The sequence below is a fragment of the Mobula birostris genome, chromosome 6 (genome assembly GCF_030028105.1).
Source record: "Mobula birostris isolate sMobBir1 chromosome 6, sMobBir1.hap1, whole genome shotgun sequence".
Classification (NCBI taxonomy): domain Eukaryota; kingdom Metazoa; phylum Chordata; class Chondrichthyes; order Myliobatiformes; family Myliobatidae; genus Mobula; species Mobula birostris.
Window position 1 is genome coordinate 5175366 of NC_092375.1, and position 27925 is coordinate 5203290.

Consider the following 27925-nt stretch of genomic DNA (forward strand, 5'->3'; position numbering starts at 1 on the left):
CTTTGAATTTGGGTTAAGTCTTGTCTATGTTTCCTAACAGTGATCGGCGATCAGGGTTGAATTTCTATCATTCTCTGTCAGCAGTTTATATGTTCTCCTTGTGAACGTGTGGCTTTCCTCTGGGTGATCTGGTTTCCTTCCCCATTCCAAAGATGTATGGATTGGGATTTGTGAGCTGTAGGTACACTTTGTTGGAACTGTAAGTGTGGCAACGTTTGCTGGTTGCCCTCAGCGCATTCTCGCACTGCGTTGGTCGATGTGGCAAACGATGCATTTCACTATTTTTTGGATGTTCCGATGTGCGTGTGACAAATAAAGCTAGACCTGTTATGGAATGCAGGGTGAAGCAGAAATTGGCTGAGGTGAGGACCACATTGGTCACGCCAAGAGCACCTTACAGCTGATGACCAGATCTTCCGGAATATAGAGAGGGAGCACTGTTCTCAGATTCCCAACTCCTGCTTCATTTTGGGCCTTCCAAATCTTCCCACCTCCTCTGATCACTCGGGGTTCAATTCTGGCTACTGTCTGAAAGAAGTTTGTCCTTCCTCCCTATGAAGCACCTTCAATTACTCCAAAAGACTGATGTTTGGTAAAATACTGAAAGGCTTTTATTCGCTGTACAATACGACCTCCACAGTGAGTGTCTGCCCCGGACTGAGGAGGAGGGGCAAGGTGAACACCTTTATACAGGACCCTGTGGGAGGAGCCACAGGGGCAGTCAGCAGATGGGTGTGTCCAGACAGGTAACCGAGTTACAACATATATACATGGTTTACCACATTCACCCCTTCTTTTTTTAAAAAGAGTCCCGCGGGGTGAAGTGACTGACAATATTTACAAGAAGTATATTTACAGGTTAAGTCTATCAGGCGGTCGAGTCCATCGCTGTGATCTACGTAGCACCGGCGATGGTGGTTGTGCTGGCTCCGGCCTGACTTCAGGTGCCAGCACGTTAAGCGTCGGTAATCCCTCGTGCGTGTGCGTCGCACCCGGTATGGGAGTGTCGTGTGGTGTCTGTATAGGGTTTGGGGTGCACGGTGTCTCGTAGGTACATACATTGTTGGGTATGGGGTCAATAGTCACCACGGAGTGTTCAGGGTAGGGGCCCGGAGCTCCTGCGGGCGCCAGGTCACGGATGGAGACCGTGTCCTTCCGCCCATCAGGTAAAACCACGTAGGCATACTGGGGGTTCGCATGAAGTAAGTGAACCCTCTCGACTATTGGGGAGTATTTATTGCTCCTCGCATGTTTCCGGAGCAGCACTGGCCCCGGGGACGTCAGCCAAGTTGGTAGGGTGGTTCCAGTGGTTGATTTTCTGGGAAAAGAAAAGAGCCGCTCATGAGGGGTGGCATTGGTGGCCGTGCATAACAGGGAGCGGATGGAGTGGAGTACCTCGGGAAGGACCTCCTGCCAGCGGGAGACCAGCAATCCCTTTGACCTGAGGGCTAAGAGTGTGGCTTTCCACACTGTGCCATTCTCCTTCTCTACCTGTCCATTGCCCCGGGGATTATAGCTCGTGGTCCTACTGGTTGCAATTCCCCTAGCCAGCAGGTATTGGTGCAGCTCGTCACTCATAAACGAGGACCCTCTGTCACTGTGGATGTAGCATGGGTATCCGAACAGAGTGAAGAGCTTGCGCAGGGCTTTTATAACTGACGTGGTAGTGGTGTCAGGGCAGGGGATGGCGAAGGGGAACCACGAGTACTCGTCAATTACGTTAAGAAAGTACACATTGCGGTCGGTGGAGGAAAGGGGGCCCTTAAAGTCAACACTCAGTCGCTCAAAGGGGCGGGTGGCCTTGATGAGTGGTGCCTTTTCGTGTCGGTAGAAGTGCGGTTTGCACTCTGCGCAGACTTGGCAGTCCCTGGTCATCATCCTGATCTCCTCAAGGGAGTAAGGCAGGTTCCGGGCTTTCACGAAGTGGAAAAGCCGGGTGACTCCTGGGTGGCAAAGGTCTACATGTAGGGCGTATAGCCGGTCGATCTGCGCGCTGGCGCATGTTCCCCGGGATAGAGCATCGGAGGGCTCGTTGAGCTTCCCAGGCCTGTACATGATGTCATAGTTGTAGGTGGAGAGTTCGATTCTCCACCTCAGAATTTCATCATTTTTGATTTTGCTCCGCTGCTGATTATTAAACATGAATGCGACTGAGCGCTGGTCAGTTAGCAGGGTGGACCTTTTGCCGGCAAGATAGTGCCTCCAGTGCCTTATAGCTTCCACTATGGCCTGGGCCTCTTCCTCTACCGCAGAGTGCCGAATTTCAGGGCCTTGAAGGGTACGGGAGAAGAACACCACTGGTCTTCCCGCCTGGTTGAGGGTAGCAGCCAGTGCGAAGTCGGAGGCGTCACTCTCTACTTGGAAGGGAATGGCCTCATCCACCGCATGCATTGCTGCTTTGGCAATGTCCCCTTTTATGCGGTTGAAGGCCGCGTGGGCCTCGGCAGAGAGGGGAAATGTGGTGGACTTGACCAGGGGGCGGGCCTTGTCTGCATAGTTAGAGACCCATTGGGCATAATATGAAAAGAAGCCCAGGCACCTTTTGAGGGCTTTGAGGGTATTGGGAAGGGGGAGTTCCAACAAGGGGCGCATACGGTCGGGGTCAGGGCCAATGACTCCATTCTCCACGACACACCCAAGGATAACAAGTCGGGTGGTCCCAAATACACACTTGTCCTTGTTATAGGTGAGGTTGAAAGATTTGGCCGCTTGGAGAAATTTTTGGAGGTTGTTGTCGTGATCCTGCTGGTCGTGACCGCAGATGGTGATGTTATCCAGATATGGGAACGTGGCTTTCAGTTGGCACTGGTCCACCATCCGGTCCGTTGCCCTCTGGAAGACAGATACACCATTCGTGACACCAAAGGGGACGCGCAGGAATTGATAAAGCCTGCCGTCCAGCTCGAAGGCAGTGTAAGGGCGGTCCTCCCGGCGATGGGGAGCTGATGGTAAGCGGATTTTAGGTCTATGGTCGAGTACACCTTGTACTGTGCTATCTGATTGACCATATCCGCGATGCGGGGTAGAGGGTACGCGTCGAGCTGCGTGAACCTATTGAGGGTCTGGCTATAGTCCACGACCATCCTATTCTTCTCCCTGTTCCGAACAACGACCACCTGTGCCCTCCAAGGACTTGTGCTTGCCTCAATGACCCCCTCCCTGAGCAGCCGCTGCACCTCCGACTTAATGAAGGCTCTGTCCCCCGCGCTGTACCTCCTGCTTTTAGTTGCCACGGGTTTACAGTCGGGGGTCAGGTTGGTGAACAGCGGTGGGGGAGGGATCCTGAGGGTGGAGAGGCCGCAAGTGGTGTCGGTAGTGTGGCAGTTGGCATGGTGTTGGGTGGGATGCGAGGGTCGGTGTGTGTGTGTGGTCAGTAGCGGGGTACGTGACATATCTCTACAAAACAGGGGATTTATGACAGTAATTGGCGGGAGGGGTCCATCATACTTCATTGTCACGCTTTTCAGGTGGCTCTGGAAGTCCAAACCCAACAGCACAGGGGCACACAGTTGAGGCAAGACCAGTAACGTAAAGTCCCGATATTCTGTGCCCTGCACCACTAGCGTCGCTACACAACCCCCCCGGATGTCTGTTGTATGCGACCTGGAGGCCATGGTGACCCTCTGACTTACCGGCCGTATCATGTGTCCACAATGCTGCACCGTGGCTGGGTGGATAAAACTCTCCGTGCTGCCTGTGTCAAACAGGCAGCTTGTCCTGTGCCCCTCCACCAGGATGTCCACCATTGACCTTGCGAGCTGGTGGGGAGCGCTTTGGTCGAGGGTCACGGAAGCCAGGGTGGGGTCGCTGTCTTGGCCCGGCGTGGTGGGGTGCCCCGTGAGCACCCGTTGGTCGTAAGCGGTGGGAGGTGGCGCCGACCAAGATGGCCGCCCCCATGTCTCGCACGTGGTGGCAGTGTGCAGGGAAGATGGCGGCCCCCATGTCTCGCACGTGGTGGCGGCGTGCAGGGAAGATGGCAACCCCCACATCTCGCATGCGGCGCTGCTCGATCCCGCTCGTGGTTTTGACTTACAGACCTTGGCGAAGTGGCCCTTCTTTCCACAGCTGGAACAGGTAGCTTGTCGGGCTGCGCAGCGTTTCCGGGGGTGCTTCTCCAGTCCGCAGAAGTAGCACTTCACGGACTCACGACTGGCTGCAGCCGAGGTCGATTCGCCGGCGGGTTGCGGGGTTTGCGGCGCCCACGAGGCCATCGGGGGATCGGGCACCTGGAGAGCCTCGGAGTTATGCAGAGCGGCCTCCAACGTATCAGCCAGCTCGATCGCCGAACTTAGGGTAAGATCGTCTTTTTCCAGCAGCCGCTGGCGCACGTACACTGACCTGGTCCCCGTGACGAAGGCGTCTCTCACTAGGAGTTCTGCATGCTGCACCGCCGTCAGCTCCTGGCAATTGCAGGCCCGCACGAGTGTCTGTAGGGCCCGGACAAACTCAGCACTCGATTCCCCGGACCGTTGTTGCCGTGTCGCTAAGCGATGCCGAGCATTGACGCTGTTTATCGGCTGCAGGTATTGTCTTTTGAGTGCGTTCATCGCGCCGTCGTAGTTTGGTTGGTCTCTGATCAGCGAATAAACCCGTGGACTGACCCTGGAGAGTAGAACTCTGCGTTTCGCTACGGGGTCGGTCGCTTTAATCTCCTCTAGATATGCTTCGAAGCAGGCCAGCCAGAGTTCGAAAGCGTTTCCAGCGTCAGGCATTTGCGGAGCGAGGTCTAATTTTTCTGGTCTCAGGGACTGTTCCATGTTTTAAAACATACAGCGAATAAAATTGAAGCACCTTCAATTACTCCAAAAGACTGAGGTTTGGTAAAATACTGAAAGGCTTTTATTCGCTGCACAATACAACCTCCACGGTGAGTGTCTGCCCCCGGACTGAGGGGGAGGGGCAAGGCGAACACCTTTATACAGGACTCTGTGGGAGGAGCCACAGGGGCAGTCAGCAGAGGGGTGTGTCCAGACAGGTAACCGAGTTACAACATATATACATGGTTTACCACACCCTATGAAAGTGTTGTGTCCCACATCCCAAAGATATATGGGTTAGAGTTAGTGAGGTCATGCGATGTTGACACTGGAAGTGTGGCGACACTTGTCGGCTGCCCCCAGCACATCCTTGGATTGTTTTTGTCGTTGATACAAATGACACAAACAACTATATGTTTCAATGTACATGTGACAAATAAAGCTAATCTTGAAATCTTTAGGACTGAGTAAAAATCTTTTCCCTTAGGCCCCTTTAAATCTTCCCTCTCTCGCCTTAAATCTACAGCCTCTAGTTTAGTCTGCTCTACCCTGGAAAAAAGACTGACCACTCACCTTACCTCTGACTGTCAGAGATTTATAAACTCCTTTCCTCCAGGGAAAATGACCCCAGCCTATCCAGTCGTTTCTTATAAATGTGCTCCAATCCCGGTAACATCCCTGTGAATCTTCCCCACCCCTCTCCAGCTTAAGACTGATTTATACTTCTGCGTAATAGCCTATGCTGTAGCCTACGCAAGTGGCCTACGCCGTTGTGAACATTTGTACTTGTGCGTTGGTGTGTCTGTGTCGCTCCGCAATTCACCACCAAAATGCTAGCTGGTGGTGGGGTTTCTATGCCACTGTGTTGAGTTTCTTCATGTTGAAACTCAACACGAAGAAACTCAAACTTCGAACAATGGCGACTGAAACTGAATGAGGGTGAATTTTCTGTGCTTGTCCGGCCGCTGAGAGACATGGACGAGGAAATGCATTTCAAATATTTTCGGATGTCGGCAGGTAGATTTGACGATTTGGTTCATCGTCTCCAACCATTTATTTCGCATCAGTGTACGCACAGTATACTCGGAGACTGGCAATCACCATTCGAGTTTTAGCTTCAGGTGGAAGTCAACAGGCTGTAGCAGCTACAAACTGGCATCAAGCACAGGGTCCTCCAGAATTTCAGAGGTCTGTAAATCTTTATGGAAAGCATTGCAGCCAGAGTTCCTTCCCTGCCCTTCAGTCGCCCAATGGGAAGCTATTGCAGCGTCGGAGGAAACGCGATGCTACCGAACGGACCAATCACAGTTGTTGCAGTTTGCGTTGCCGCAATGCATAGTTACATTTTTGGGGAGGTGCTAGTCAGGCTACGGCGTAGGGTACACGGCTACACCGTACCTACGGCGTAGATTTGATGCAGAAGTACAAATTGGCCTTTAGACACGACCAGTTGCGGAGAAGAGAAAGCTTCTGCTGTGAAAGATAAACAACAGGAATTCTGCAGATGCTGGAAATTCAAGCAACACACATCAAAGTTGCTGGTGAACGCAGCAGGCCAGGCAGCATCTCTAGGAAGAGGTACAGTCGACGTTTCAGGCCGAGACCCTTCGTCAGGACTAACTGAAGGAAGAGTGAGTAAGGGATTTGAAAGTGGGAGGGGGAGGGAGAGATCCAAAATGATAGGAGAAGACGGGAAGGGGAGGGATGGAGCCAAGAGCTGGACAGGTGATTGGCAAAGGGGATATGAGAAGATCATGGGATAGGAGGTCCGGGAAGAAAGACAAGGGGTGGAGGGAACCCAGAGGATGGGCAAGGGGTATATTCAGAGGGACAGAGGGAGAAAAAGGAGAGTGAGAGAAAGAATGTGTGCATAAAAATGAGTAACAGATGGGGTACGAGGGGGAGGTGGGGCCTTAGCGGAAGTTAGAGAAGTCGATGTTCATGCCATCAGGTTGCTGTGAGAGATGTTGCCACTGGAGGGCAGTGTCTGTGCACAGTGGTTACCAGGTTAAACCACACACTCACAAAATGCTGGAGGAATGCTGGAAATGAATGAACAGTCAACAGTTTGAGCCAAGATGCTTCATTAGGACTGCTGCAGTTAATATCTCCAGTGGAAATGAAAGAGCAGTGTTTCTCCTTTTTAAAGTGTTTTCCCATTCTCAGGACGTCCCTCAGCATGATCAGGCATTGGGACATGTTTGTTTGATGATTTATTCATCTACCTGTTCATCCATCCATCCATCCATCCACTCACTCGTTTATTTATCTATCATCAATCAATCTATCTATCTATTTGACGTAGCCATACAGTGCAGAGTAGATCCTTCCAGCCCTTTGAGCTATACCGTCTCAACAAGCCCTGACAACCCCAATTTAAACCTCACCAAGTTGTGGGACAATTTACAATGACCTATTAACTTACGTGGTATGGTTTTGGACTGTGGGAGGAATGTAAAGTACCTGGAGAAAACTCATGCATTCCACGGGAAGAGACACAGAACTCCAATGTCCCGATCTATAACTGCCTCGCGCTAACCATTACACTAATGTGACACCAATCAATCTATCTACATCACACTAACCGTTACCCTACTGTGACACCAATCGGTCTATCGATCTATCTGTTCAGCGATGCAGCACGGCCACAGGCCCATATTGCCCAATAAACTCGTGCCACCCGATTACATACAATTTGCCTACTAACCTCCTCAGCATAAGAGGAAAACTTTCAGAGCATTAAACAATGGTTTTGAAAGAATGTTTTTGTAATTTGCTATTCATGTACTAATTGCCCAGTGAACATGGGAAGTGTGTGAAGAAGCATCCAATTGGGGAATGGAAAGTTGATGTGCTTTCTGATTGGTGTGGAACCGGGAAAAGTGAGAGTAGATATGCAAGACAGCCAATGGTGAATCTGTGGAGGTGGGACAAATGGTCATGTGATGAAACCTCCAGAAATGTGCCCTGAGAGAGTTGGTGGCCCCCCGTACATTGCCTGAGTCAGCAGGTTATAATGACCTGAATCGGTTGGGATGTGTAACAGAAGGGGGTATGGTAATGAAGTGAGTCATTTTTAATTCACACAGGGGCTGGCTGGTATCTGCAATTTGCTGCCAGAGATGGTAGTGGAATTAGATAGAATTATCATGTTTAAAAAGCATTTAGGCAGTCACTAATGATTCAAGATTTAAGTTTATTTCTTACATGTACATCAAAACATACAGTGAAATGCGTCATTTGTATTCACAACAAGTACACCTGAAGATGTGCTGGGTGCAACCCGCAATTGTTAACAAGGAACATAGAACATAGAAAAATTACAGCCTATTTCAGGCCCTTTGGCCCACAATGTTTTGCCAACCATGCAACCTACTCTAGCAACTGCCATGCACTCACTAATCTCCGTGTGAAACACTTACCCCTGACATCCCCTTCCAAGCTGCTTAATACTATGACCCCTCATGTTAGCCATTTCAGCCCTGGGAAAAAGCCTTTGGCTATCCACATGATCAATGCCTCTCCTCCTTGATGTGTGTGGATCGTCAGAGGCTTTTTCCCAGGGCTGAAATGGTTGCCACAAGAGGACACAGGTTTAAGGTACTGGGGAGTAGGTACAGAGGAGATGTCAGGGGTAAGTTTTTTACTCAGAGAGTGGTGAATGCATGGAATGGGCTGCCGGCAACGCTGGTGGAGGCGGATACGATAAGGTCTTTGAAGAGACTTTTAGATAGGTACATGGAGCTTAGAAAAATGGAGGGCTATGGGGAAGTCTAGTCATTTCTAAGGTAAGGACATGTTCAGCTCAACTTTGTGGGCCGAAGGGCCTGTATTGTTCTGTAGGTTTTCTATGTTTCTATCCTCTTATACACCTCTATAAGGTCACCTCTCATCCCCTGTTGCTCCAAGGAGAAAAGGCCAAGTTCACTTAACCTATTCTCATAAGTTACGCCCTCCAATCCAGGCAACATCCTTGTAAATCTCCTCTGCACTCTCTCTATAGTATCCACATCTTTCCTGTAGTGAGGTGACCAGAACTGAACACAGTTCTCCAAGTGGGGTCTAACTAAGGTCTTGTAGAGCTGTAACATTACCTCACGGCTCTTGAACTCAATCCCACGGTTGATGAAGGCCAACACACCATACGCCTTCTTAACAGCACTGTCAACCTGTGCAGCAGCTTTGAGTGTCCTACGGACACGGACCCCAGGATCTCGCTGATCCTCCATACTGCCAAGAGTCTTACCATTAATATTATATTCTGTCTTTAATTTTGACCTACTAAAATGAACGACTTCACACTTATCTGGGTTGAACTCCATCTGCCACTTCTCAGCCCAGTTCTGCATCCTATCGATGTCCTGCTGTTACCACTGACAACCCTCCAGATAATCCACAACACCTCCAACCTTTGTGTCATCAGCAAATTTACTAACCCACCCTTCTACTTCCTCATCCAGGTCATTTATAAAAATCACAAAGAGGAGGGGTCCCAGGACAGATCCTTGTGGAACACAACTGGTCACTGACCTCCATGCAGAATATGACCCATCTACAACCACCCTTTGCCTTCTGTAGGAAAGCCAATTCTGGATCCACAAAGCAATGTCCCCTTGGATCCCATGCCTCCTTACTTTCTGAAGGACCCTTGCTTGGGGAACCTTATCAAATGCCCTACTGAAATCCATATATACTACATCCACTGCTCTACCTTCATCAATGTGTTTTGTTACTTCCTCAAAGAATTCAGTCAGGTTCATAAGGCACGACCTGCCCTCGACAACGCCATGATGACTATCCTTAATCGGATTATGTCTCTACAAATGCTCATAAATCCTGCCTCTCAGGATCTTCTCCAACAACTTGTCCACCATTGAAGTCAGACTCACTGGACTATAATTTCCTGGGTTATCTCTACTCCCTTTCTAGAACAAGGGAACAACATTTGCAACCTCCAATCCTCCGGTACTTCTCCCGTCCCTATTGATGATGCAAAGATTATCACAAGAGGCTCAGCAATCTCCTCCCTCGCTTCCCATAGTCTATCTCATCCGATCCTGGTGACTAATCTAACTTAATGCTTTTCAAAAGCTCCAGTACATCCTCTTCCTTAATGTCTATATGCTCAAGCGTTTCTGTCCACTGTAAGTCATGCCCACAATTGCCAAGGTCTTTTCCCCTGGTGAATACTGAGCAAAGTATTCATTAAGTACCTCTGCTACCTCCTCCAACTCCATGCAAACGTTTCCACTCTTGCACCTGGTTGGTCCTATTCTCATTCCGCTCTTCGTCTTGCTCTTCACATACTTGCAGAATGCCTTGGGGTTTTCCTTAATTCTGCTCACCAAAGCCTTCTCATGGCCCCTTCTGGCTCTCCAATTTCCATTCTTAAGCTCTTTCCTAGCAACTTTGTAATTTTCTAGAGCTCTAACAGTACCTATTTTCTTGAAGCTTTCATAAACTTTTCTTTTCTTCTTAACTAGATTTTCTACATCCTTTGAACACCATGGTTCTTTTACCCTACCATCCTTTCCCTGCCTCAATGGAAGGTACCTATGCAGAGCTCCATGTAAATGTTCCCTGAATATTTGCCACATTTCTGCCATGCATTTCCCTGAGAACATCTTCTCCCAATTTGTGCTCCTAAGTTCCTGCCTAATAGCATCATATTTCCCCCTACCCCAATTAAATGTTTTCCCAAATTGTCTGCTCCTATTCCTCTCCAGCACTATGGTGAAGGAGATAGAGTAGTGGTCACTACCTCCAAAATACTCTCCCACTGAGAGTTCTGACACCTGATGAGGTTCATTTTCCAATACCAGTTCAAGTACAGCCTCTCCTCGAGTTGGCTTATTTACATATTGCGTCAGGAAATCTTCCTAAACACCCCTAACAAACTCCACCCCATCTAAATCCCTTGTGCTAAGGAGATGCCAATCAATATTAGGAAAATTAAAATCTCCTGTCACAACAACCCTATTATTATTGCACCATTCCAGAACCTGCCTCCCTATCTGCTCCTCGATATCCCTGTTACTATTGGGGGGAGGGGGTGTCTATAAAAAACACCCAGTAGAGTTATTTCCCCTTTCCTGTTTCTGACTTCCACCCACACTGACTCAGTAAACCATCCCTCCATGACTTCCTCCCTTTCTGCAGCCGTGACACTATCCTTAATTAGCAATGCCACACCCCACCTCTTTTGCCTCCATCTCTGTTCTTTTTGAAGCATCTAAAGCCTGGCACTCTCAGCAGCCATTCCTGCTCCTGAGTCTTCCAAATCTCTGTAATGGCCACAATGACATAGTTTCACGTATTGATCCACTCTCTAAGTTCATCCACCTTGTTTATGATACTCCTTGCATTAAAATAGGCACATCTCAAACCATCAGGCTGAGTGTATCTTTGCTCTAACATCTGCCTATCCTTCCTCACAAACTCCCTACAAGCTGTCTCTACTTGTGCACCAACCTCCCCATCCTCTGCCTCTTCACTTCGGTTCCCACTCCCCTGCAAATCTAGTTTAAACCCTCCCCAACAGCATTAGCAAACCTCCCCACCAAGATATTGGTCCCCTTCAGATTCAAGTTTAACCCGTCCTTTTTGTACAGGTCACACCTGCCCCAGAAGAGATTCCAATGATCCAGAAATCCGAATCCCTGCCCCCGCTCCAATCCCTCAGCCACACATTTATCCTCCACCTCACTCTATTCCTATACTCAATGTCAGGTGGCACAGGCAGCAATCCCCAGATTACTACCTTCTCAGCTTCCTTCTTAATTCTCTGTATTCTGCTTTCAAGATCTCCTCCCTTTTTCTACCTTTGTCGTTGCTACCAATATGTACCACGACCTCTGGCTGTTCTCCCTCCCACTTCAGGATATCGTGGACGTGATCAGAAACATCCTGGACCCTGGCACCTGGGAGGGAAACTACCATCTGTGTTTCTTTTTCATGCCCACAGAATCGCCTGACTGACCCCCTAATTATGGAGTCCCCTATCACTACTGCCCTCCTCTTCTGTTCCCTACCCTTCAGAGCCACAGGGCCAGACTCAGTGCCAGAGGCATGGCCACTGTCGCTTCCCCAGGTAGGCTGTCCCCCCCAACAGCACTCAAAATGGAGTACTTATTGTTAAGGGGGACAGTCACTGGGGTGCTCTCCACTACCTGACACCCTCCCTTCCCTCTCCTGATGGTCACCATCTTATCTGTCTCCTGTGGCCCCGGGGTGACGACCTACCTGTAGCTCCTGTCTATCACCTCCTCACTCTCCCTGACCAGATGAAGGTCATCGAGCTGCATCTCCAGTTCCCTAACTCAGTCTCTAAGGAGATACAGTTCGATGTACCTAGTGCAGATGTGGCCATCGGGAAGGCTGGAAGTCTCCCAGACATCCCACATCTGACACTCAGAACAGAAAACTGGCCTTACAGTCATACCCACTATTCTTGTTAGAGGGGTAAAAAAAAGTAACCTACCTTGCCTAGGTCCGACCTTGAGGGCGTAAGTGTTGTTACGCTTTCCAGTGTAAACATTGCCTGCCCATCATGCTGAGCAGAACTAATCCAGGCCATGCTCTCTTCTCACTGCTGCCATCAGGGGGAAGGTACAGGAGCCTCAGGACTCACACTACCAGGTTCAGGAATGTTTATTACACCTCAGACCTCATGCTCTTGAACCAGAGGGAATAACTTCACTCACTCCAACACTGAACTGATTCCGCAAACTATGGACTCACTTTCAATGTCTCTTCATTCATGTTCTTGATAATTATTGTTTATTTATTACTATTATTATTATTATTATTTCCTTTTGTTATTTTTACAGGTTGTTGTCTTTTGCTCATTGGTTGTTTATCTGTCCTATTGGGTATGGTTTTTCACTGATTCTATAGGTTTTCTTTGTACTGACTGAATGCCCACAAGAAAGCGAATCTCAGGGCTGTCTAAATTTACTTTGAAGTTTTGAACTTTGAACTTAGCAAGTGTCACCACACATTCTGGTGCCAGCATAGTATGCCCACAGTGTTCAACAGAACAACACAAGCAACAATAGCAGAACTCGACCCTTTCTTCCCACCACCAACCTCTCCCCCACCCCCCCAGCCACACCCACAGACACACACAGGTAGCCAGGGAGATTTGATAGAGGTATGCAGAATTATGAGGGGTATAGATAGGGTAAATGAAAGCAGGGTTTTTCCACTGAAGTTAGTGGGACTAGTACTAGAGGTCATGGATTGAGGGTGAGAGGTGAAATATTTAAGGGGAACATGTGAGGGAATTGCTTCACTCAGAGTGGTGTGAGAGAGGAATGAGCTGCCAGCACAAGTGGTGGATGTGAGTTCAATTGCAACGTTTAAGAGAAGTTTGGATAAGTACAGGGGAGGGAGGGGTGTGGTGTGGTGTGGTGTGGGTTGATAGTTTGGCATCACCTAATTTGGCTGAAGGGCCAGTTTTTGTGCTGTCAGCCTCTCTGACTCTGTGTTCAAAGAAATGATGGTATCTGAATGAAGGTTATATTTGTAGTTTCATCCATGTGGTAACACGGAGCGGCTGCCTTCTCTGTCAGAACAGGGAAAGGGAGAAAACAGAGAAGGTGGGGAGGGATGTGTAGAACAAAGAGTATCTTCAATAGGGGGAGAGCAGATGGGTTATTAGAGGTAGTCAGCAACACATTAAGCTTCTATGTTTATGTCATTAATATATAGAACAGTACGACAGTACAGGCCCTTCGGCCCATGCTCTGTACTGAACATGATGCTGAATCATATTAAGTCTCTTCTGCCTCCATTCCCTGAACATTCATATTCCTAATAGTCTTGTAACCTCTGTTGTATCTGCTCTACCACTACCCGTGGCAGCCTGTTCCAGGCGCCCATCGCTCCCTGTGTTAAAAACCTGCTCCACACATCTCCTTTAAATGTTCTCCCTCTTACCTTCAATGCATGCCCATTAGGGTCTGACATTTCTCCTCTTGGGAAGAGATTCTCACTGCTTACTCTATCTGTGCCCGGTCGAGTGGTCAGCCAGGGCAGAAATGGTGGCATAATTTGAAGGTCATTGGAGGAAACTATAGGGGATGTATCAGAGGAAAGTTTTTTACACAGAAAGTAGTGGGTATGTGAAATGTCCTGCCAGGGATAGTGATAGAGGCAAATACAGTATATTCATTCGTTCATTATGTGCTGTGTCACATAACTTGGGCGATTATGGTCTTTCCATGACCTTGAGTGTTCTTGGCGAATGCTTCTACAGAAGTGGTTTGCCATTGACTTCTTCTGGGCAGTGTCTTTACACGACGGGTAACCTCAGCCATTATTATTCTCTTCAAAGATTGTCTGCCTGGCATCAGTAGTCACATAACCAGGACATGATATGCACCAGCTGCTCATATTAGATTAGATTAGACTATGAGGACACGTAGTCCCCTTTTATTGTCATTTAGTAATGCATGCATTAAAAAATGATACAGTATTTCCTCCGGTGTGATATCACAAAACACAGGACAGACCAAGACTGAAAAAACTGACAAAACCACATAATTATAACATATAGTTACAACAGTGCAACAATACCATAACCTGATGAAGAAGTTCATGAGCACTGTAAAGTTCAAAGTTTCTCAAATGTCCCACATCTCACACGACGGGAGAAGGAAGAAAAGCTCTCTCTGCCATGCCGACCACAATCCAACTCCGAGTCATCCGAAAACTTCGAGCTGTGATCAGTTCTCTGACACCGAGTACTGAGCGCCATCTCTGTCCGAACGATTCGACCTCGACCTCGGCCTATCCTCCGAAAGATTCCCGACCACGCAGTAACGACAGCAGCAAACGAGCGTTTCAGAAATGTCTCTAGATGTTCCTCTGTGATTTCACATCCATTCTCCATCAAATCAGAATTGTTCATGGCCCCTATTTAACAGATACGATATCATTTTTCACCAGAGGGCTGTGCAAGCGCAGGCGCGCCACCACCTTCTCCTCCCGCCTCCATCCATCCATCCATCACCTGCTCCCCTGGCTTACGTGACCCTGATCGGGGGGCTTAGCAGGTGCTACACCTTGCCCAAGGGTGAACTGCAGACTATCAGAGGGAAGGAGAGCCATACATCTCCTTTGGTAGAGACGTATCTCCTCCCCACCGCCCAACGTACTCTGAAATAGGCATATGGATGACAGGAAAATGGAGGAATATATCGGATGGAAGGGTTCGGTGAATCTTAGAGTAGGTAAAAATGTCGGTAAGACATTAAGGGCTGAAGAGTCTATACCATGCGGTAATGTTCTCTGTTAAACATGGACAAGGTACAGGACAGGGCAGCTCTACCAGGTAGTGGGAATAGTTGATTTCACTTTGGTGAATGTGACAGGTTTATTTTTCATTCAGTTCTATTCTGAGTTGGCTTTTAACTGCTATTAACATTGTTTTCATTTTATTGAGAGCTTAGTACATCTTAGAGGAAAAATAGAGATGTTTGAGTGAGTGTAAGAGGTTGTAATTTAATGATAAGGTTTGGATCACATCCATAAACCATTCCAGTTCAGCTCCTGTGGTCTGTGATGTCACCCAGGCAATCCCTAATAGAATTACAGGGTATTACTCAGGACCACAGCATCCATAACTCTCTATATATCTGTTCAAAGACAATGATCTCACTAACTGCACCTTCTCAATTCATAGGACTGGCAGAGACCACAAAGCTCAGTCTGTGGTCTGAACCTGCAAGTACAAGTTAATGTCCAGCGACAGAAAGAAAGTTTTTGTGTCCAAAAAATCAACAGTGAATAAACATTCTCAAAGATTTATTCTCCAACCTTCTGTCAGATCTGACTGTTTAATTCCTAGATTAGACTATTTAATTATTTTCTTTGCAGTTTAACAATTAATTATGTGCTTGTATTTTAAGTGGTTCTTACGTATATGCACATAAGAGTTTAATATGCCTCTAGTGGCTATATTGGTAAAATTCTGGAACCTTCTTTTGGTACTGTAGTATTTTAATAATGCTTTCTCATTGGTTAATTATTACAGTGTCTATAAAATGGATTCACTCCCTTTGAAGTTTTCATGTTTTATTGTTTTACAACATTGAATCACTGTGGATTTAATTTGGCTTTTTTGACACTAATCAACAGAGAAAGACTCTTTTGTGTCAAAGCGAAAACATCTCTACAACGCGAAAACAGATCTTTACAATGTGATCAAGTCTCTACAAGCTTCTGTGGCTGAGACAGCGGATACAACAACTGTTGCCTGGGTGCTTCACCAGTTGCAACTTTATGACTGGACTTGAAAAGGGTTGTTCACTCATGATCCCCATGTAATCTGACAGAGCTTGAGTAGTTTTGTAAAGAAGAATAGGGAAATTTTGCAGTGTCCAGATGTGCAAAGCTGATAGAGACCTATCCTCACTGACTCAAGGCTGTAATTGCTGCCAAAGGTGCATCTACTAAATACTGACTTGAAAGGGTGAATACTTATGTTATCAATTATTTTGTGTTTTATATTTGTAATTAATTTACATCACTTTCTAGAGATCTGTTTTCACTTTGACACAAGTCTTTTCCTATTGATCAGTGTCAAAAAAGCCAAATTAAATCCACTGTGATTCAACGCTGTAAAACAATAACACATGAAAACTTCCAAGGGAGGGGAATACATTTTATAGGCACTGTATCGACAAATTTGAATGGAATTTTCCTGACCTATGAGTATAAGAGTAGTTACCCCATGCTGGATGTCATCTTAGTTCTTTTTGTCTCTCTTTGTTTAGTAGATCCCTGTCACTGTCTGTTTTAATTTTTCTTTGTTTTATCAATACTTAATAAAATGATCATGAAGCAACAAATGTTGAGCCTCTTTCCCGACTTCTGAAAGAACCTTGGATTAAAACTTTGGAACACACAAATGCTGGTGGAACTCAGCAGGTTAGGCAGCACCTATGGAAAAGAATAAAGAGCTGACATTTTGGGCCGAGGTCCTTTATCAGGACGCTTTACTTTCCTCTGGAACCCTGTCACATCTTAAATGTTACTTGAGAGCAGGGGTTCAGATTTGGCATCGCCTCATTAATCCACCTTTAACCACAAAGAAGCTCAGGCGTGAATCAGAACTGTTATCTGGTTTATTATCAGTGACTTGTATTGTTGTTTTAAGACCATCACACCATAAGACATAGGAGCAGAATTAGGCTCCGCTATTCCATCATGGCTGATCCTGGATCCCACTCAACCCCATACACCTGTCTTCTCACCACATCCTTTGATGCTTTGACCAATCAGGAAATGATTAACTTCCACCTTAAATATACCCATGGACTTGGCCTTCACCATAATCTGTGGCAGAGCATTCCACAGATTCAGTACTCTCTGGCTAAAAAAATTCCTCCTCACCTCTGTTCTAAAAGGTCGCCCCTCAATTTTGAGGCTGTGCCCTCTAGTTCTGGATACCCTACCATCGGAAACATCCTCTCCACATCCACCCTATCTAGTCCTTTCAACATTTGGTAGATTACAGTGAGATCCCCCCACATTCTTCTAAATTCCAGTGAGTACAGGCCCAAAGCTGCCAAATACTCTTCATATGTTAACTCAGCAGGCCAGGCAGCATCACTAGGAAGAGGTACAGTCGATGTTTCGGGCCGAGACCCCTTGTCAGGACGTCGACTGTACCTCTTCCCAGAGATGCTGCCTGGTCTGCTGCATTCACCAGCAACTTTGATATGTGTTGCTTGAATTTCCAGCATCAGCAGAATTCCTCGTGTTTACATATGTTAACTCCTTCATTCTCAGAATCATCCTCATAAGCCTCCTCTGGACCCTTTCCAGTGATAACACATCTTTTCCGAAATATGGGCCCAAAACTGTTGACAATACTCCAAGTACACCTGGCTAGTGTCTTATGAAGGCTCAGCATTACCTCCTTGCTTTTATATTCTATTCCCCTTGGAAAAAAACGCCAACATTGCATTTGCCTTCATTATCACAGACTCATCCTGTAAATTAACCTTCTTGGAGTCTTGCATGAGGACTCCTAAATCTCTGCACCTCTCTCCATATTTCTCATCCACATTTAGATGGCGACATAACGTAAAGAGTTTTACTCCTCATGTATGTGAAGGATGTAAGAATTAAAGTCAATTCAATTCAATGGTGTTTGAACCTTCTCCCCATTTAGATAATAGTCAACACTATTTTTCCTTTTACCAAAATGTATTATCATACATTTCCAACACTGAATTCTATCTGCCACTTTTCTGCCCATTCTTCCAAATTGTCTAAGTCCTGCTGCAATTGCATTGTTTCCTCACCACTACCTACCCCTCCACCTATCTTTGTTTCATCTGCAGACTTTGCCATAAAGCCATCATTTCAATTGACAACCAATGTGAAAAGTAGCGGTCCTAATACTGACCCCTGAGGAACACCACTAGTCACTGGCAGCCAACCAGAAAAGGCCCCCTTTATTCCCACTGCCTCCTGCATGTCAGCCATTTCTCTATCCATGCCAGTATCTTTTCTGTGATGCTATAGGATTTTATCTTGTTAAGCAGCCTCATGTGTGGTACCTTATCAAATGCCTTCTGAAAATCCAATTAAATGACATCTCTCCTCTCCTCTGTCCATCCTGCTTGTCACTTCCTCGAAGAACTCTAACAGATTTGTCAGGTTCGATTTCCCTTGACAGAAACCATGCCGATTTTGACTTATTTTATCATTCATCTCCAAGTACCTTGAAACCTCATCCTTAATAATGGACTCCAACACTTTCCCAACCACTGAGGTTAGGCTAACAGGTCTACAGTTTCCTTTCTTTTGCCTTTCTCCCTTCTTAAAGACTGGAGTGACATTTGCAATCTTCCAGTCCTCTTGGATCATGCCAGAATGAAGTGATTCTTGGAAGATCATGACCAATGCATCTGTTATTGCTTCAGCAACCTCTCTCAGGACTCTAGGATGTAGTCCATCTGGGCCAGGTGACTTATTGACCTTAAGAGCTTTCAGTTTGCCTAGCCCTTTTTCCTTTGTAATAGCAATGGTGCTCACTCCTGCTTCCTGACACTCATGGATCTCTGGCACAGTGAAGACAGATACAAAGTACCCATTAAGTTCATCTGCCAATTCTTTTTCCCCCTTTGCTGCCTCACCAGCAGGTCCAGAAGTCCAATATCCAATATCAACTCTCACCTTTTTTTATATATTTTTTATATCACTGAAAAAACTTTTGGTATCCTGCTTTATATTATTAGCTAGTTTGCCCTCATATTTCATCTCTTCCCTTCTTATAACTTTTTAATTGCCTTTTGTTGGATTTTAAAAGCTTCCCAATCATCCAACTTTCCACTCACTTTTGCTACCTTATATGCCCTTTCCTTGGCTTTTATGCAGTCCTTAACTTCCATTGTCAGCCACAGTTGCCTACCGCTGCCATCTGAGAACTTCTTCTTTTGTGGTACGTATCTATCCTACGCCTGGTGAACTATTCCCAGAAACTTCAGCCATCTCTGCTCTGCCTTCATCCCCACCAGTGTCTTACTCCAATCCACGTGGGCAAACTCCTCTCTCATGCCTCTGTAATTCCCTTTATTCCATTGCAATAATGAAACATGTGAGTTATGCTTCTCCCTCTCAAATTGTAGTATGAATTCAATCATATTATGATCACTGTCTCCTAAGGGTTCCTTTACATTAAGCTCCCTAATAAGGTCTGGATTATTACACAACACCCAATCTAAGATAGCCTTTCTCCTAGTAGGCTCAAGCACAAGCTGCTCTAAAAACACACCTTGTAAACATTCAACAAATTCCCTCTCTTGCGATCTGACACCAACCTGATTGTCCCAATCCACTTGCATATTGAGGTCCCCCATTACAATTGTGTTATTGCACTTATTACATGCCTTTTCCAGCTCCCTTTGCAATCCCAACCCCACATCTTGGCTATTATTTGGAGGCCTATATATGATTCCCATAATGGTTTTCTCACGCTTGCAATTTTTTAACTCCACCAACAAAGATTCAACATTCTCTGACCCCATGTCACCTCTTTCTAAATATGTAATTCCATCTCTTACCAACAGAGCCACACCACTGCCTATGTCTTCCTGCCTGTCCTTTCGATACAAGGTATATCCTTTGATGTTAAGTTCCCAACTGTGTCCTTTCAGCCATGACTTGGTGATACCCACAACGTCATACTGACCAATCTCTAATTGCAGTACGAGTTCCACCTTATTCCGAATGCTACGCACATTTAAATACAGCACCTTCAGTCCCGCAATCTTCTCCCTCTTGAATGTTGCCTCGATGGTACAATTTAACTCTTTGCTCTGTCTGGATTTGTACCTGATCATTGGCTTGTCCTTCCTTACATTCATATTACACTCATCATCTAATGGAAACCTGCTGGCTCGTCCTCAGCTCTATCATCCTGGTTGCCATCCCCCCTGCCATATTAATTTAAAACAACGGCTCTGGTAAATCTGCTCCAGTAAATTTGCGGCAGCAGTACAGTGCAACAACATGAAAATAACTATAAATTATGAAATAAGTATGTAAATAGTGCATTAAAAAGAGAAGTATTGTTCATGGATTCATGAACCATTTAAAAATCTGATGGTGGAGGGGAAGAAGCTGTTCCTAAAATGTTGAGTTTATGTCTTTAGGCTCCTAATGGTAGTAATGAGAGGAGGGCATTTCCTGGGTGGTGGGTGTCCTTAATGTTGATTGTCTCCTTCCTGAAGCACAGCCCCTTGAAGATCTCCTCGATGGTGGGGAGGGTTGTGCCTGCAATGAATCTGACTTACCTGGAACATTTCGAGGCTTCTTGTGATCCTGTGCACTGACGCCTCCACACCAGGCTGTGATGCAACCAATCAGAATGGTGCATCTGTAGAAATCTATAAGAATCTTTGGTGACTTTCAGGATCTCCTCAAACTCCCCATGAAGCTCCTGATACCCCGATCTGATCCTTGCCCCTAAATCTCCATTCTCTAAATTCTCACACTTGCCTTTCTCAATCTGTGTCTGATTGCATTCAGGTTCCCTCTTGCTTAACTCTTACATACTGTTCGGGTCAAATTTGACCCGTTTTGACATTTGACAGCAGTAAAAACACCCTAAATGCCATTTTTTTAGCCAAAATTTAATGACTTTTCCTAAAGTGACCCAAAATGCACAAAAATGAAAATATTTAAAAATTTTATTTTGTAGTACAGGTGCTACAAATTTTTGTACATTGAGGCTGTTCTGGGTCAAATTTGACCTGTATCTTTTGAAATGGATTTTAGATCTCTGAAACATTAATTAAGGATTAATCACCCATTTATTAATGTCAGACAGGCTACTTGTACATTCTAAATAGATCTGTGGTTCAATATTTGGTATAGACACTTGTTATGAGGGGATTTTTGGGCCAGGTCAAAATTGACCCGGACCATACTGTGAAGGTATAGAATATGAACAGGGTTAAATTTGGTGTTTCATGGAGACCCGCTGACATCCTAATTCTCTACTGACTGCAAAGCTCAAATCAGCAGTGCAATGGAATATTTGACACTTGCCTGCGACTTCAGTAACCATCTAACACAAAACAGTCTACCTTCTAGTTATCTCATACCTACCTTATGGATTCTTCCACTCGACCAATGCCACTAAACTGAGTGGAAAAACATTGTGCAAAGGATGCTCAGGTTGTGCAGAAGGTTACATAGTGACCGATTTATTAGGTAAACCTGTACACCTTCTCGTTAATGTAAATCAGCCAATCATGTGGCAGCCACTCGATGGATAAAAACATGAAGACATGGTCAAGAGGTTCAGTGATTGTTCAGACTGAACATCAGAATGGGGAAGAAATGAGTATCTCAGAAACTACTGATCTGCTGAGATTTTCATGCACAACATGAGAATGGTGCAAAAATCAAAAAAACATCCAGTGGGTAGCAGTTCTTGGGCAAAATTATCTTGTTAATGAGAGAGGTCATAGGAGAGTGGCCAGACTGGTTCAAGCAGATAAGAAGGCAACGGTAACTCAAATGACCATGTGTTACAACAGTGGTGTGCAGAAGAGCATCTGTGAATGCACAACACATCAAACCTCAGAGTGGATGGGCTACAGCAGCAGAAGACCACAAACATACACTCAGAGGCCACTTTATTAGGTTCAGGAGGTACCTAATAAAGGCCACTCATCATCTTATTTTTACTTGGATGTGCAGTCTCTCTACACCACCATCTCCCAGCAGGAAGGCTTCAAAGCTCTCCATTCTTTTCTGGACACCAAGCAGTTCCCCTCTACCACCACTCTCCTCTGAGGAGTGGAACTTGTTTTCACTCTTAATAATTTCTCCTTTGGCTCCTCCCACTTCCTCCAAACAAAAGGGGTAGCCACGGGCACTTGCATGGGTCCCAGCTATACCTGCTTGTTTGTTGGCTACGTGGAGCAATCAATGTTCCATGCCTACACTGGTGACCGTCCTGCACTTTTCCTACGCTACATCATCGACTGCACTGGTGCTGCTTCCTGCACCTATGCGGAACTCATCAAATTCATTTACTTTGCCTCCAGCTTCCACCCTGCTGTCAAATTTACCTGGTCCATTTCCGACACCTCCCTCCGCTTTCTCGATCTCGCTGTCTCTATAACCAGAGATAGCTTATCTACTGGACTCTCACAGCTACCTGGATTATACCTTATCCCACCCTGTTACTTGTAAAAATGCCATCCCCTTCTGTCAATTCCTCCATCTCAGCCACATTTGTTCTCAGGTTGAGGCCTTTCATTCTAGAATGAAGGAGATGTCCTCCTTTTTCAAAGAAAGGGGCCTCCCTTCCTCCACCATCAGCGCTGCCCTCAACCGCATCTCTTCCATTTCATGCATATCTGCTCTTACCCCATCCTCCCTCCACCCTACCAGGGATAGGGCTCCTCTTATCCCTACCTACTCTCCAACTTCCTTCCCCTTTCTCTCCTGATGCTCATTTTATTAAGACGAGATTATTATTGCAAGTACATTGGAACACACAGTGAAATACCTCGTTTGCGTCAATGACCAACACCGTCTGAGGAATTTCTGGGAACAGCCCGCAAACGTCACCATGCTTCCGCCATCAACTTAGCATGTCCAGACCTTCTAACCCTAGTCGACACGTATCTGGAATGTGGGAGGGAACCAGAGGAGCCAGAGGAAACCCGTGTCGTCGTGGGGAGAACACAGACAGATTACACTTTTCAGCTACCTTCCACAAAGAAGACTCTACACTCTGTGCTCGGACAAAATTAAGGAGATTTGGTATGTCAACAAATTCTACAGATGTACTGTTGAAAGTATTCTGACTAGTTGTGTCTGGTATGGCAGTTCCAAACCACAGGAACCCAAGAGGTTAGTAGACAGAGCCTAAGGTACATCATAGGCACATCCCAACCCGCCATTTGTAATATCTACAGGAGGCATTCCTCAAGAAAGCAGCATCTACAATCAAAGATCTCCACCATCTACACCATGTCATCTTCTTGCATTTGCCATCGGGTAGGAGGTACAGAAGCCTGACGTCCCACACCACCAGGTCACTGGGTTCAAGGACATCTACTTCCCTTCAACCATTTGGTTTTTGCTGATGTTGAAGGCAAGGCTGTTGTTGCAATACCACTCAATCTACCTCACTCCTGTATGTCTCATCACCATCTGACATTTTACCGTCAGTGTTAGGTCGAGACCCTTATCTGCAATATTTTTCTTTTGTGTTGGTTGTTTTTCACCTTCTCTATTGCTTAACCTAATCTTTTAAACTTCAGACTATCAGAAAGTTTGTTACAATTCCAACAAAAATAACTCGATTTTTGTGGAACTTGATTCTTCTACCTTGTGCTTAGCCCCCTGCTCTAGTCACTTTACAAGTATGACTGTGTGGTTAAGCACAGCTCCAAAGCCATTTTCAAGTGGAAAGCAGCTAGTGAGTGAGTGGGCCAGTGAAGGACTGGAGCTTTGAGGCTTGACTCGAGAGGCTTCGACGAGAAGAGGCAGAGGACAAGCTAGCTCGCAGTTAGTCTTTACAATGCCTCCTGAGACAGTGATGTGCCTCTCATGTGAGATGTGGCAGTCTTGGGGGAACTCCCCTCTCCCGCAGAGTCACATCTGCCAGAAGTGCATACGGCTGGGCGAGCTGGAAGACCATGTAAGGAATCTGGAGCAGCAGCTGGATGACCTTTGACTCGTAAGGGAGAATGAGGCAGTCATAGATGAGAGCTACAGGGAGGTAGTCACACCTAGGCTGTCGGAAGCGGGTCGTTGGGTGACAGTCAGAGGGGGGAGCGTGACGGTGAGCAGACAGGTAGTGCAGAGCACCCCTGTAGCCATTCCCTTGAATAATAAGTTTACCGTCCTGGATACTGTTGGTGGGGATGACTGACCAGGTGTGAACCACAGTGGCAGGGCCTCTGGCACTGAGTCTGACCCGGTGGTGCAGAAGGGTGGGATGGAGAAGAGGAGAGCTGTCGTCATTGGAGACTCTATAGTCAGGGGAGCAGACAGGAGATTTTGTGGATGTGAGAAGGACACCCGCATGGTTTGTTGCCTCCCGGGTGCCAGGGTCCGGGATGTTTCTGACTGGGTGCATGACATCCTGGTACGAGAGGGAAAGCAACCAGAAGTCGTGATACACGTTGGCATTAATGACGTAGGCAGGAAGAGGGATGAGGTCCTGAAGTGTGAGTTTCGGGAATTAGGCAGAAGGGTGAGGAACAGGACCTCAAGGGTGACGTTCTCAGGATTGCTGCCAGTGCTACGTGACAGTGATGGTAAGAATTAGAGGAGATGGCAGTTGAGTGCGTGGCTGAGGAGTTGGTGCAGGGAGCAGGGTTTTAGATTTTTAGATCATTGGGATCTCTTCTGGGGAAGGTGGGACCTGTACAGATTGGATGGGTTGCACCTGAACTCGAGGGGGAGCAATATCCTTGCAGGTAGGTTTGCTAGCATGGTTCGGGAGGGTTTAAACTAATTTGCGAGGGGTTTGGGACCCAGAGCGATAGAGCAATGAAAGAAGTGCATGGAGTAAAGCCAGATCTAACCTACAGAGAGGCTTTGAGGAAAGAGAAGCAGAATAAACGGTGTAAAGACAGTAAGCTAGAAGGGCTGAAATGTGTGTACCTCAATGCAAGAAGCATCAGGAACAAAGGTGATGAACTGAGAGCTTGGATACATACATGGAATTATGATGTAGTGGCCATTAAAGAGACTTGGTTGGCACCAGGGCAGGAATGGATTCTCAATATTCCTGGATTTCAGTGCTTTAAAAGGGATAGAGAGGGTGGAAAAAGGGGAGGAGGGGTGGCATTACCGGTCAAGAATACTATTACAGCTACAGAAAGGGTGGGTAATGTAGCAGGATCCTCTTTTGAGTCAATGTGGGTGGAAGTCAGGAACAGGAAGGGAGCAGTTACTCTATTGGGGGTATTCTATAGGCCCCCTGGTAGCAGCAGAGATACAGAGGAGCAGATTGGGAGTAAGATTTTGGAAAGGTGCAAAAATAACAGGGTTGTTATCATGGGTGACTTTAACTTCCCTAAGATTGATTGGCACCTGATTAGTTCCAAGGGTTTAGATGGGGCAGAGTGTGTCCAGGACGGATTCCTGTCACAGTATGTGGACAGGCCGACCAGGGGGAATGCCATACTATATCTAGTACTAGGTAATGAACCGGGTCAGGTCACAGATCTCAGTGGGTGAGCATCTGGGGAACAGTGACCACCGCTCCCTGGCCCTTGGCATTATCATGGAAAAGGATAGAATCAGAGAGGACAGGAAAATTTTTAATTGGGGAAAGGCAAATTATGAGGCTATAAGGCTAGAACTTGCGGGGTGAATTGGGATGATGTTTTTGCAGGGAAATGTACAATGGACATGTGGTCGATGTTTAGAGATCTCTTGCAGGATGTAAGGGATAAATTTGTCCTGGTGAGGAAGATAAAGAATGGTAGGGTGAAGGAACCATGGGTGACAAGTGAGGTGGAAAATCTAGTCAGGTGGAAGAAGGCAGCATACATGAGGTTTAGGAAGCAAGGATCAGATGGATCTATTGAGGAATATAGGGAAGCAAGAAAGGAGCTTAAGAAGGGGTAGAGAAGAGCAAGAAGGGGGTATGAGAAGGCCTTGGCGAATGGGGTAAAGGAAAACCCCAAGGCATTCTTCAATTATGTGAAGAAAAAAAGGATGACAGGAAAGGTAGGACCGATTAGAGATAAAGGTGGGAAGATGTGCCTGGAGGCTGTGGAAGTGAGCCAGGTCCTCAATGAATACTTCTCTTCGGTATTCACCAATGAGAGGGAACTTGATGATGGTGAGGACAATATGAGTGAGGTTGATGTTCTGGAGCATGTTGATATTAAGGGAGAGGAGGTGTTGGAGTTGTTAAAATACATTAGGACGGATAAGTCCCCGGGGCCTGACAGAATATTCCCCAGGCTGCTCCACGAGGCGAGAGAAAAGATTGCTGAGCCTCTGGCTAGGATCTTTATGTCCTCGTTGTCCACAGGAATGGTACCAGAGGATTGGAGGGAGGCGAATGTTGTCCCCTTGTTCAAAAAAGGTAGTAGGGATAGTCCGGGTAATTATAGACCAGTAAGCCTTATGTCTGTGGTGGGAAAGCTGTTGGAAAAGATTCTTAGAGATAGGATCTATAGGCATTTAGAGAATCATGGTCTGATCAGGGACAGTCAGCATGGCTTTGTGAAGAGCAGATCGTGTCTAACAAGCCTGATAGAGTTCTTTGAGGAGGTGACCAGGCATGTAGATGAGGGTAGTGCAGTGGATGTGATCTATATGGATTTTAGTAAGGTATTTGACAAGGTTCCACACAGTAGGCTTATTCAGAAAGTTAGAAGGCATGGGATCCAGGGAAGTTTGGCCAGGTGGATTCAGAATTGGCTTGCCTGCAGAAGGCAGAGGGTGGTGGTGGAGGGAGTACATTCAGATTGGAGGATTGTGACTAGTGGTGTCCCACAAGGATCTGTTCTGGGACCTCTACTTTTCGTGATTTTTATTAATGACTCTGGATGTAGGGGTAGAAGGGTGGGTTGGCAAGTTTGCAGACGACACAAAGGTTGGTGGTGTTGTAGATAGTGTAGAGGATTGTCAAAGATTGCAGTGAGACATTGATAGGATGCAGGAGTGGGCTGAGAAGTGGCAGGTGGAGTTCAACCCGGAGAAGTGTGAGGTGGTACACTTTGGAAGGACAAACTCCAAGGCAGAGTACAAAGTAAATGGCAGGATACTTGGTAGTGTGGAGGAGCAGAGGGATCTGGGGGTACATGTCCACAGATCCCTGAAAGTTGCCTCACAGGTGGATAGGATAGTTATGAAAGCTTATGGGGTGTTAGCTTTCATAAGTCGAGGGATAGAGTTTAAGAGTCGCGATGTAATGATGCAGCTCTATAAAACTCTGGTTAAGCCACACTTGGAGTACTGTGTCCAGTTCTGGTCGCCTCACTATGGGAAAGATGTGGAAGCATTGGAAAGGGTACAGAGGAGATTTACCAGGATGCTGCCTGGTTTAGAAAGTATGCATTATGATCAGAGATTAAGGGAGCTAGGACTTGACTGTTTGGAGAGAAGGAGGATGAGAGGAGACATGATAGAGGTGTACAAGATAATAAGAGGAATAGATAGAGTGGATAGCCAGCACCTCTTCCCCAGGGCACCACTGCTCAATACAAGAGGACATGGCTTTAAGGTAAGGGGTGAGAAGTTCAAGGGGGATATTAGAGGAAGGTTTTTTACTCAGAGAGTGGTTGGTGCGTGGAATGCACTGCCTGAGTCAGTGGTAGAGGCAGATACACTAGTGAAGTTTAAGAGACTACTAGACAGGTATATGGAGGAATTTACGTTTGGGGCTTATATGGGAGGCAGGGTTTGAGGGTCAGCACAACATTGTGGTCCGAAGGGCCTGTAATGTGCTGTACTATTCTATGTTCTATGTTCTAAGTTTGCTGTTGACATTACTGTAGTAGGCTGAATCAAAGGTGGTGATGAATCAGCACATACGAGGGAGATTGAAATCTGACCGAGTGGAGCCTGAGTGGAACAATTTCTCATTCAATGTCAGCAAGACAAAGGAGCTGATTATTGACTTCAGGAGAAGGAAACCAGAGGTCTTGAGCTAGTCT